Source organism: Grampus griseus (assembly GCF_964374135.1).
Source record: "Grampus griseus genome assembly, chromosome: X".
In the NCBI taxonomy this organism is placed as follows: Eukaryota; Metazoa; Chordata; class Mammalia; order Artiodactyla; family Delphinidae; genus Grampus; species Grampus griseus.
In genome coordinates this window covers 7401822-7413894 of record NC_138999.1, presented here as the reverse complement: position 1 = coordinate 7413894, position 12073 = coordinate 7401822, and the positions used below count along the sequence as shown (strand labels likewise).

The following is a 12073-nucleotide window of genomic DNA, read 5'->3' as shown; positions in this document are numbered from 1 at the left end:
CTTGCCATCACACCTAGAGTCACCAGGGTTGGTGCCACTCCTTCTGAGTCCCCATAGGGTCCGCCCAGCCACCCTTCCAAGCACCTCTCCCACCACGCTTCTCTGGGTGGTTCTTCTCTGGACACGCCCACCTCCTTGCTGCCTCGCCGCAGGGCCTTTGCACTGGCTGTTCCCTCAGCCCAAGCTCTCTGCCCCCTCGATGTTCACGTGGCTCCCCCTCAGTCCCTGGTCACATGTGAGCCGTCAGACGGGCCTCCGTGACCGCCCTGTCTAACCAGGGTTCTGAATCCACCACTGCCCACCCTCCGCCTCCCGCTATATTTCACGCGACAGCACAACCTATCAGTTATCTTCTCTTTCCTCGACTTGAATGTCACTTCCACCGAGGCACGAACCTTGGCCATTTGGTTCCATGGTAAACCTCAGTACCTAGACTGGTAGGTCTCAACCGGGGGCAATTTTGCCCACCAGGGAACACTTGGCAATGTCTGGAGTTCTGCTGTCACAAGTGGGGAACGGGGCAGTGGTTGCAACCCACATCGAGTGGGTGGAGGCCAGGGACGCTGCTAAACATCCTACAGGACAGCCCTCACCACAGAGAATCATCCAGCCCGAGAGCCCACAGTGTCCAGGGTGAGAAACCCTGGCCTAGACACACAGCAGGGACCCAACAGATACTGGTTGAACAAAGAAGTAAATGAGGGAGTGAATGAATGAATAAATGAATGAATATCGAGGCTCACGTCTCATGGAAACGCCTTTGTAGTCCTCAGGATATCGGTGGTCTTTTCTCAGGGTACTAACATTTCACTTAATTTTTCATCCAACGAATATTTAATGAGCACTTACTCTGCCACGTGCTATGTGCTGGGTTTACAGTGGTGAACAAAGCACACACAGTTCCTTCCCTCACAGAGCCTACAGTGCAAAAAAGAACATTCTGTACAAGGCATCTGGGGACCTGGGTGGTTCCCCAACTGTCGCCACTGGTCACGTGACCTTGGGCAAGTCACCTGACTTCTCGGGACATCTCTTGGTCATATGTAAAATATAAGGGTTGCTTTGATTTTTGAAGCTAGCTAGCTTCCAACATCTAAATTCTATGCATTTAGTTAATCCCAGAGGTCTTTTCCTGTTTGGCATTTTTACATTGGCATAATACCACAAGCGTTGATTACAAAAGCTTGAGGAATCCACACACCCATCAAGAGGGGACTGGTTAAGTAAACTTGCACACCGTCCACACTCTGGAACATGCTGTGAGCGAGCTGATGTACAACAGCTTCCAAACACCAGGACTGAGAGAAACGAGGTCTATCAAGTATATTCCTCTCCCAAGTACTTTCACAAGAAGATGGAATGAATGAATGAATCGGTGCTACATGATACAACACAGCTGAATCTCACAATCATGCACAATCAGTGCAGAAGCCAGACATAAGCGTGTACAGATCATAGGACTCCAGGTATATGAAGTTCAAGAACAGGCGAAAGTAAACTGTGCTGACAGACATCAGCATGGTGGTACCCTCCAGCCAGAGGATTTGACTAAAGGAGGGCAAGATGAGGCCCTGTGGGAGTACCAAGAATGTTCTCTTCAGTTGGTCAAAACCAACTGAATTAAGATCCATGCATTTCATTCCATGTAAATTACATCCTAGTGAAGAAAAAAGAAAAAGGAAAGTGCTACGTACATTCTACAGATGGATGTATTTGCATAGACATTTTCTGAAACAGTATATAAGACAATTATCAGTGGTTGCCTTTGGAAGTGGGATGGGGGACCGGGAATGGGAAAGAGATGTTGTTTTCTTTCCATAACCTTTATCCTGCGTGAAATCCTCCCAGAAAGCATCTATTACTATTTCGATGGAAAACAAGTCATTCAAAAACTATTTATCACTCTCTAGAAAGGAAACCACCCCTGCCCTTAGAAAGAACAACTTATCTCTGGCCAGCCCCTGACAATACAGTCGAGCAAAGGTTTGATAATAAGGCCACCACACGTCAGAATTTGCAGAGGGCTCATACACCCACCCTCCTCACCACTAACTAATCCCCCTGGGTCTGGTTTGGGAGGGTGCAGGGCTGGAGGGCTGTTGGGCAAGCTGGGAACCTCCGGGCCAGCAGGTCTCACCTGGGGCCTCAGGTTCGTGCGGTCAAGGGCACCTGGAGCTCAGGTTAAGAATGCTCCCCTTGGGGCTTCCCTGGTGGCGCAGTGGTTAAGTCCGCCTGCCGATGCAGGGGACACGGGTTCGTGCCCCGGTCCGGGAGGATCCCACATGCCATGGAGCGGCTGGGCCCGTGAGCCATGGCCGCTGAGCCTGCGCGTCCGGAGCCTGTGCTCCGCAACGGGAGAGGCCACAACAGTGAGAGGCCCGCGTACCGCAAAAAAACAAAAAACAAAAAGAATGCTCCCCTTGGGCTTCACCCTCAGATCTCAATCAGAATCCCTCACATGTCCAAGAGTCTATATTTCTTTTCTACCTTCTTTTGAATTTTCTATTGTGCACATTTTCAAATACACAGCACATTATGGAGAAGAGTCCAATTAATAACACCAGATTCAACCAGTGTTCCTATTTGACTGTATTTGCCTCTTCTCGCTCTCTCTCCATTCAATTGAACCGTTTAAAAGTAAATTATTGTGGTTCTCAAAGTGTAGTCTGGGAACACCATGAGGTCCCCAAGGCCTTTTAAGGGGGTCCATGCTGCCAAAAACATTCTTATAATAATTGTACATTTTTATTTGCCTTTTTCCATTCTCATTCGAGGGTACAGTGGAATTTTCCAGAGGCTACATGACACGTGATACTGCAACAGACTGAATGCAGAAGCAGGTTTGAGAATTCATCTGTCTTCTATTCAGCCATACATTAAAAAGATCTCCAAAAATGTTAAAAAAAAAACCTTTAAAAGTAACTTATTGCTCTCATTGACACTTCACCCCTAACTACTTCAGCATGCATCACTGAAAAATAAGAGTCCTGTACATATACACGTGTTAGTTATCTAGTGCTGTGTAACAAATTACCCTGAAACATGGCAGCAGGAAACAACCATGTCTCATCTCACTGTTTCTGTGTCAGGAATGAGGAGTGGCTGAGCTGGGTGCCTACCACACCACAAGCTTATGGCATCTAATCAAATTTACAACAGTCTCCTCGCATGATCTAGGAGGCAGGCACATAAAAATAACCCAGGTGTCCCCAAAGCCTATTACTGATGTTTGTTCAAGCCAGGATCCCATCAAGGGCACAAGTTATAGCTGGTTATTGTCATGGACTGAATGTATCCCCCAGAATTCATATATTGAAATCCCAATCCCCAATGTGATGGTATTAGGAGGTGGGGCCTTTGGCAGGTGATTAAGTAATGAAGATGGAGCACTCAGGATGCAACTAGTGCCCTTATAAGAAGAGGCCAGAGAGCTCTCTTCCCACCATGCGAGGACACAAGAAGGCAGCCATTTGCAATGCAGAAGAGAGCCCTCACCAGAACCCAGCTATGCGGGCACCCTGAGCTCAGACTTCCAGCCTCCAGAACTGTGAGAAATAAATGTCTGTCGTTGATGAGCCACCCGGTCTGTGGTACTCTGTCACAGCAGCAGGGCTGCCTAGGACAGTGATTCCATCGCTTAAGTCTCATTTGATGGAGGATCCGCCTCCATTTTCTTTTTTAACTTATTTATTTTATTTATTTATTTTTGGCTGCATTAGGCCTTCCTTGCTGCGCGGGGCCTTTCTCTAGTTGCGGCGAGCGGGGGCTACTCTTCCTTGCGGTGTGCAGGCTTCTCACTCCAGTGGCTTCTCCTGTTGCGGAGCACGGGCTCTAGGCGTGCGGGCTTCAGTAGTTGTGGCACGTGGGCTCAGTAGTTGTGGCTCACGGGCTCTAGAGCGCAGGCTCAGTAGGTGTGGCGCACGGGCTTAGTTGCTCCGCGGCACGTGGGATCTTCCAGGACCAGGGCTCAAACCCGTGTCCCCTGCATTGGCAGGCGGATTCTTAACCACTGCGCCACTAGGGAAGCCCTCCTCCTTTTTCATTTTCTTTCACATCATTGACTGGGTGCAGAGACAGCGCCCAATGACCCACATAGCGTGCCAAGCCATTCTGGGGACAAGTTACCTGGCCGGCTGTGGGCGCCACCTGTAAAGAAAATGGCTGGAAGTGGACAAAGGAGGCTACCTGTGCCCCGGCCTCTGCACACTGGCTCCTTCTCGCTAAAGAACCAACCCTCCCCCAGGCGAGCAATTTTTATGGGGCCAGGAAGAGGCAGAGAGAGTGAGCTGAGGGCAAGGGTACTGGGGGAGGGGCACACCACAGTCCCAGGCCCGTAGGGGGGACAAGGATAATTGTTTGATTATAAGCTCCCTCCCCCAAACCCACCACACATGCCTCGCAATGCCACCGCCATGACTGCTTCCTGTCTCCCAGGAGTTTCCAGCTTGCTGACCCTCTTACAACCATCTGATTCCCCCAAGAGCCAAAGAAGCAGGACCAGCAAGTACAGTAGCCCCATTTACATTTTCGGCAACGGTTCCAAGAGGTGAAGTGGTGCAGCAAAAGCCGCTCTCTGAAGTGTCAGAGCCAGACCTTTAGCGGCCAGTCCTACACTGGAGCGTAAAGTGCGTGACCGTGACGGCCACAACGGGCACCAGCACCCGCGTCATCTCACTCCCTCCCCTCGACGCCTCCACACGGGTCCTATTCCCACTTTTGCAGATAAGGATGGGGACCCTGGTCTGTCCCAGTTCCCGACACGCTGGTGTACTGCTTGTGCTCTTCCCTCTTTCCCTGACACTCTGGCAAGCTAGCTTCCCAGCTACGACTGGCACACAAAACAGGCCTCCCCTTTTTGACTGAAGCTACTTCTGGAACCCCAGAGCATAAAAAAGTCTCCGCATTGACAACATCATGAAAGGGAATCGGATCTCTGAGCAAGGGCTCAGCATGAAACAAATCATAGGAAAATGAATTCTAGAATACTAGAGCCAGAACATCTAAGATCGTCCAAATCAGTGGTTCTCAACCAGGGGCAATGGAGCCCCACGAGGGAACAAGTGGCAGGGTCTGGAGACATTTTTCATTGTCACAACTTGGGGGGCGGGGGCCACCGGCATCTAGTGGGTGGAGGCCAGTGATGCAGCTAAACAAACATCCTCCAGAGCACAGGACGGTGCCCACAACAAACAGATTTATCCAGCCCCAAACGTCAATAGTGCCAAGGCTGAGAAACCCTGATATAAATTCCTTGGTCACTCTGGGGACAAGAAAACTGACTCCCAAAGACACAAAGTGACTTGTCCCAGGTTCCACAGTCCCAAAGCCAGAAGTGGAATCAGGTCTCTACTACATCTGTCTCTCATCTGCTCTGTCTAGGGTTGGGCTGGGGGACAAGGGAAGGTAGGGGCCTGAGGACCTTGACTCTAATAGCCAACCTGAACCAAATGAAGAAAACTGCAGTAAATTAATTACTGAATTACTGCAGCAACACATCAGGGTGTCCAAACGCTGAAAGAAATGCCTTATTTAATTATCAACTAAAATACCATTGCCTTACAGGTCCTCCCACAGTTGCTGGATGGGTCAAATGATCCATGGTGTGAGTTCCAATACAATTCAGTGATACCACGGCTTCCAGAGGGGTCACGTTTTACAGGAAAGAACGCCACATTCTCCTCCTAAGGGTACCCACACATGTCCTGGCCTCGGGTCGTATGCGAACCAGAGAAAGGAATGTAAACACAGGCCTGAACTCTCAAGAGTCCATTAAAATCCCACCTCCTGTCCTGCTAAAATTGAAGTCAGCTGATCCCTCCTCCATCTGCCACTGCGTCATCAAGCCCCTTCTTTCAGCAAGCAAATTACTTAGCAATGGAATTAAAAAGAACACTGGAAATTCATGGATTTTGGTGTTCATTTCCAGCTCCACCCCCTTCTAAAGACCTTTTTGTTCTTAACAGATGTGGCTGGTTTGCACTCTCCTACACGCACATTGGAAGCTTTATTTTATTTTATTGGATACTGTTATTTTTTAATCTATTTAAAACACCCGGAGAAAACAAACACATTTCTGACATATCCCCTTTAAATGCCGGAACCTTGCAAAATAATGCCAAACAATTTAGACCGCACATCTAGCTCTTCAAATGCTAACCAAGAAGTTTCCATTCCATTTCAAGCAAAGCAGCTTGGCTTTGAAAGAAATCAGGCTGACCACTGAGGACAAACCCCTGTAAGGAGAATCAGTAAATGTGTCATTATTTAAGAAGCACAATGACCGTCGGTAGACAGTTATCTTTGACGAGCAGCCCCTGTCTCTCCTTACAATGCCTGTACTGTGATCATTCCTGATTTTTTTCCCCTCCTGTGAAAGAGGCCCGGGTCTTTCAGTCTGGCCCGTGCCCACTTTCCCAGGGTGCGCCTGCCAAGACCCAAGTCACGCGTGAGCCTGCAGCAACCGCACTCCGCGCCCCCCTGCTGCCTGGTGCCTGCAGCAGCCGCAGCAGCCAGAAACCCCACTTTCGCCGACGGTCTGCAGGGGCTCCTCCTGCAGAGTCCCTTACCTGCAGTGCCGCATGGCGCAGGCCGGTCGCCCACCTGCACCGCATCCTAGAGCATCCTTTCTTCGGCTCAACGGCTGCGAGCGCGCTGACGTCACCGGGAGGCGGGCCCACGCCGCCACGTGACGCCCTCGGGGCGAGGAGGGGAGGGGGGCGGGGGAAGACCCTGGAAGTCCCTGTAGGCGAGGAGCGAGTGGCCGGGAAGCCTCGCTCTGGCCTCCTTTCAGGGCGGTGTGTTTGGTGTGGGCAGCTGGCCTAGCCTTCCACCAACTGTGGGAAACAAACGGCACACAGAAGGGGAGACCCAAATGACTCCAGGCTCCACGCAGGTAATAGGATTTCAATAAGGGGATTAGTAATGAAAGGAAATAATTTAGTCTTTTATTTTTAAGAAGTCTTTATCAAATGCAATGGAGAACTAAATAAATAAATCTATTTTGTGCAAATCAAAATGACAGTTAAAATACAGAATGCATATACATATTTTGCATAGAGGGTCCATGTTTCAAACCGTATATCAAATACATTAATTTGAAGCATATTCACTGTGGAATGTAATACTAATTGCACTGATGAATAATGCTTGTAATTACTCTCAATACCTGCATTCCAATATCAACGTGTTTTTGCCGAAGAAAACAACAGTGACACCACGTAGTTATACTTCTTACTTGAACATTTGACTGTTTAAAGTAAAGCGCTAGTGCATGAGCACGGTTGTACTTGTGTCTTTTCCTAAATCTTCTGGCAAAGAATTTGATCTCTCAGACATGAAAGTTAATTCGCAATAACTCATTATTATACGTTTTCTAATTTTTATCACATTCTGCGAAAGTGAGTCATCTATTAAAGAAAATATGTACAATGTCAATATTTCTCATTCACAACTGAAACAGCCTTGCCTAGACGGACTTAGAAAATTCCAACTGTGATCATTTCATAAATTTGAAATGGCATATTTCAGACTTAAACTGTGAAGATATCAAGTTTCTTGCCAAACCACATAAACGTTTTTGAAATGTGAAAGAGCAAAAGCAGGAACTGTTTTTATTTGTATTCCAGTTTCATATAGATTAGTTTCCTTTCGTTTGAGTTCAAATTGCAATTTTAACATTCCCTTCGCTGGCGCCCCTGAAAGAGATGTGAAATGGGTTGTTTCACAAGCAGGCCAGGGTTACTTACTTGCTATTTATTGCGGCAGCTTTCATGTCCTTCTATATTTAACCCCGGGCCCTTTTACCACCATCCCCTCCTGATTAACCACATTTCTGTTCAGAAGGTCAGTCTCTAATTTGGGGCTAAATAATGGCCCTTGTCTCGCACAGCGATCGATTATTTTCAACTCGATTTGAAAAATCAACAAAGTGGCCGTACAGTATTCCAGGTCCTTACTCTCATTTGTTTTTCTGAGTGATAAGCAACTTACCTTTTGCTTTCAGATTCCTGAGACATAAAATTTAAATGCTACCGAAATCCCCTGCTCCAGTGGGTTGAGGGTCCGCTAGAGAAAGAAACTGACAAGCTCATTTTCCTGCCGGAGGCAAAAGCCGATTTCAGCCTTCGGCGCGCGGGGCGGGCCCCCACTACCCCGAGCCAAGAGCCAGGCTGCGAGCGTCACGTGCTCCGTGCAGCCACTCAGCCCTGCCCGGCAGGCTGGGTCACCTCGGCTCTGGAGGCCGGCCCTTCCAAACCTCATACAGTCGGTTCCTCCGGGTGCACAGAGAACCCCCGCGTCCCCGACACGGGACGCGCTGCCCGCTGGGGTTGGGCTGCCGGGACTACGGTGGTGGGAGTTCCAAGAATCGACGGGAGCTGGGACGCGGGGCGGTCTATAAAATGCCCTCCGAGGTCCGAAGTGACTTGCTCTGTGTTCCGGCTCGGCGGAAATGACTCAAGCAGAGGCACCTTCCTCGTCGTGGGGCGATTTTTTTGCCAGTAGGTTTCACCTTTTCTTCTCCAGGTGATTGTTCAAGTGTGAAGAACATTATAGCAAACAGGCAATTAAGGAAAAGCCTATAAAACTGGGGCGCACAGTTTTCAACAGAATGAGATCACTTCCGACATCCTCCACCTCCACCCATGAAACTGTCCTTTTGGCAAGGACTTAAAAAAAAGAAAAGATTACCCCCCCATAAGAATGTAAATTGAACAGTCTTCCTGGTGGGCTGTTTAGCAATTCCTACCAAAAACCTTGCAAATATGCACGGGTTGAAACATAGTGGCCCCGACAGCTATTGCTGTCATTTGCTCCAGGAACTAGCCTCATTAGGAAAAAAGGAAAGGAACGGAAAGAATCGTGAAAGGAAGAATTGCTGCAGTATTATTTATGACCTCAAAGCACCAGCAGCAAGTTAAGTGGCCAGAAACAGAGGATTGGTTAAGTTTATAAGACATCGGTACAACACAAGAATTAAAACAGATATGGTAACAGATACTTTTCGACATGGAAGGACATTCACGGTGTCTTATATGAGAAAAAGCAAGCTGCAAAGCATTATGTGCTGAATGATCCGACGAATGTATGTAGGTGTTGAAGGGAAGCAGAAGATGCCACCCCCAAAATAGGCCACTTGGCATACTGATTATTTTGAATTAAAGGTACTTAAGAAACAGCCTGTGCAAATAAAAGACACTCTGACCTTCCTTGGTCCCCCCAAAGGCATGTGAAGGTACCCTGCCCCCCACCAGGTGGATAAAAGGCATCCTTATTAGGGAGAAAGGGAATTCACCACCTGGAAGGCGGTATAAACAAACCTTGTTACTTGCACTAATTTGCTAGCCCAAGCCCAAACCCCTTTGTTTCTCCAATTTTTCACAAACTTATGGTTTCCTTGTCTAGAAGGTATAAAAGCTGCCTGCTTTGGTGACTTCTTGGAGTCTCAGAATTCTATGGGCTCCCCTACCGTAGGAAATTAAATTTGTTTCTCTCCTGTTCGTCCATTTTATGTCAATTTAATTATTAGACCAGTCAAAAAACCTAGAAGGGAAGAAGGGAAGAGTTTCTCCTACAGTTTAATGTATTTATATCTTCGCAAGCATATACCTTTGAACAGAGAAAACAACTGGGAAGCAAATTCACTGAAGTATCGACCTTAGTATTTCACTCAATAGTGAGATTAAGGGTATTTCTCATTTTCTTCTTTTTAGCTTAGCTGCATTTTCTAATTTTTCTACGATTAACATGCATTGCTTCTGTAACAAGAAACAGCTATTGCTTTTTTTTTTTTAAAGCACTGTAGGAGACATGATCATGGATTATGTACATTTTGCTACTTTTTAACGCAGATTTCATTCCTTGAAGATTCTCAAATCTTAACCGCAAAGCCCGGAGAGAACAATTCCTAATCATCCTAGGTTATTCTGCTCATAAAAATCTTTAGGAAGGAAGATGGCAGCTCAGAACTGATGTTACCGTTTCATCGTCCGTAGGTCCAGCCTTAATTTCTCTTCCATTTAAATTCACTTCTTATTCTGCTATGTGCGAAGACTGAAAGATAGCCGTTAAGATCCTTCCTGAAAAGATTCTTCAAACACTTACGTAATAACCTTTGAGCTTTAATTTCTCCATACTGGCGCCTTCTGTTTTCTTCACAGACTTCTACTTGTTAATCCCTTTGAATCTTTTACATTTTTTTCCTCTTACCTGCTGCTGGTACATGGGACACTGTCTAGGGACAGTTTTGGCTGCCACACCTCGGGGCGGGGGGCCCCTGGCATCTGGTGGGTGAAGGCCCAGGGTGCTGCTCACCAACCTACAGTGCCCAGGACAGCCTTGCAACAGAGAAGTTTCCAGCCCAGAATATCACTAGTGCCGAAGCAGAGAAACCCTGCTTATACAGTATAATTTGATTCACCCAAATCTTCCATTTCCCAGGCTTTTTTTTGCCTTTTTTTTTGGCCGAGTCCCACAGCATGAGGGATCTTAATCCCCCGGCCGACCAGGGATCAAACCCAGGCCCCCTGCAGTGGAAGCGCGGAGTCTTAACCACTGGACCTCCAGGGCAGGACCTTCCCAGTCATTTTAAAGAGTTCACCATTGTATAACATGCTGGAAGCTCTGCTTCATTATAATCCCTTAAATGTGGTACTGCTGGCACGTGGGAAGTATGATTGCCTGTATCTTCATAGACTGTTTCAGAATTGATGCACAGGAAGCTGCAAAGGGTGGTTATCTCTGGGGAGCGGAACCCAGTGACTGGGACACAGAGAGGGAAGGGAAGTTTTCGTAGACATGGAAGCACACTACATGGTAAAAAACAAAACAAAATTAAAAAAAAACCTGTCTCTGGGATACAGTGTTACACCAGAACCAACAATGTCTTCAAATGTTCTCAGACACCATCTTGAAGTATTACATAACAACCACATTACAGTATTATTGTCTGCGCTATTTGTCAAGCTTCTGCAAGCCTCGATTTTCCCTTCTAGAAAGTGGGGAGCAGTAGAGGTAGTAAAAGGATCCACCACCTGGGGGCGTTTTGAGGCTTAAGTGAGGGCTCTGGAAAGAGTAAGCAGTGCTTTGCAGAGCCTTACTGCAGCCTGAGACGCAAGGAAAAATGTGTACCCCTATATATACTTATCAAAATACCTAGCATATTTGAGCCAAGTGGAAAAAGTTATAAAGACTCACAATCTAACACACACACACCTATATATAAAGCCCCATGTGGCCCAGTTCATTTGCACACCATTGTCAACTCACATAAACCCACCCACAGGGACAAGCAGGGCATGTAACCCCTGGCCAGTTGGACATAATTATTCCCCTTACACAGTAATACAGGGTAAAATTGCACTGGTTCAATATGGTAGCCACTAGCCACAAGCTGCTATTCAAGTTTAAATTAATTTAAATTAATAAAATTTAAAATTCAGGGACTTCCCTGATGGTCCAGGGGGTAAGACTCCGCACTCCCAATGCGGGGAGCCCAGGTTAAATCCCTGGTCGGGGAGCTGGGTCCTACATGCACGCCACAACTAAGACCTGGCACAGCCTAAATAAATAAATAAATATTTTTTTTAATTAAAAAATATTTTTAAAATAAATTTCAGTTCCTTAGTCACACTAGCCACATGTCAAGTGCCTGATCGCCACATGTGGCTAGTGGCTACTATATTTTAGTGCAGATATGAAACAATTCCATCATTGCAGATAGTTCTATTGGGCAGTGCTGCGAAGCATTTCTTTTAAACTAATTCCATCGCAATAAAACAATTTGTGTTTATTACCCAGGGGATTCTGTCTGTAACTGCAGAGTAGGAAAAGCAATCTGGCCAGAGTGTCTGTTGGTGGGAAGGACGGAAAACCATAGATTCTAAAAGGCTGCGTGCCTCTCGCCATAGGTCCCAGACACGATGTTTCCAAACCAAAAGACGTGCAGCCTCTGCCTTTGGATGTAACCAAGGGCCTGCAAATCTTGCTCCAAAATGAGGTGGCAGTGTCTGATCACTTGTTTCAAAGCAAAAATTGAGATGCGTGACGAGAAAATATTGTCAGTCTACTTAACAGA

The 12073-nt window shown here is 47.0% G+C and overlaps 1 protein-coding gene across 3 annotated transcripts in view; it reads right to left on the bottom strand.

Annotated features, from left to right (window-relative positions):
* The window catches only part of CLCN4 (chloride voltage-gated channel 4), a 456505-nt gene that overhangs the window by 69987 nt on the left and 374445 nt on the right, over positions 1 to 12073 (bottom strand). Inside the window, exon 2 of one of the 3 annotated variants that reach the window (XM_082680601.1) lies at positions 7990 to 8121. The gene's annotated coding sequence lies outside the window, so the exon portion shown is untranslated. Of the gene's footprint in view, positions 1 to 6566; positions 6705 to 7989; positions 8133 to 12073 lie in introns of those variants that run through there. The other 2 variants (XM_082680600.1, XM_082680603.1) reach the window with 2 other exon arrangements.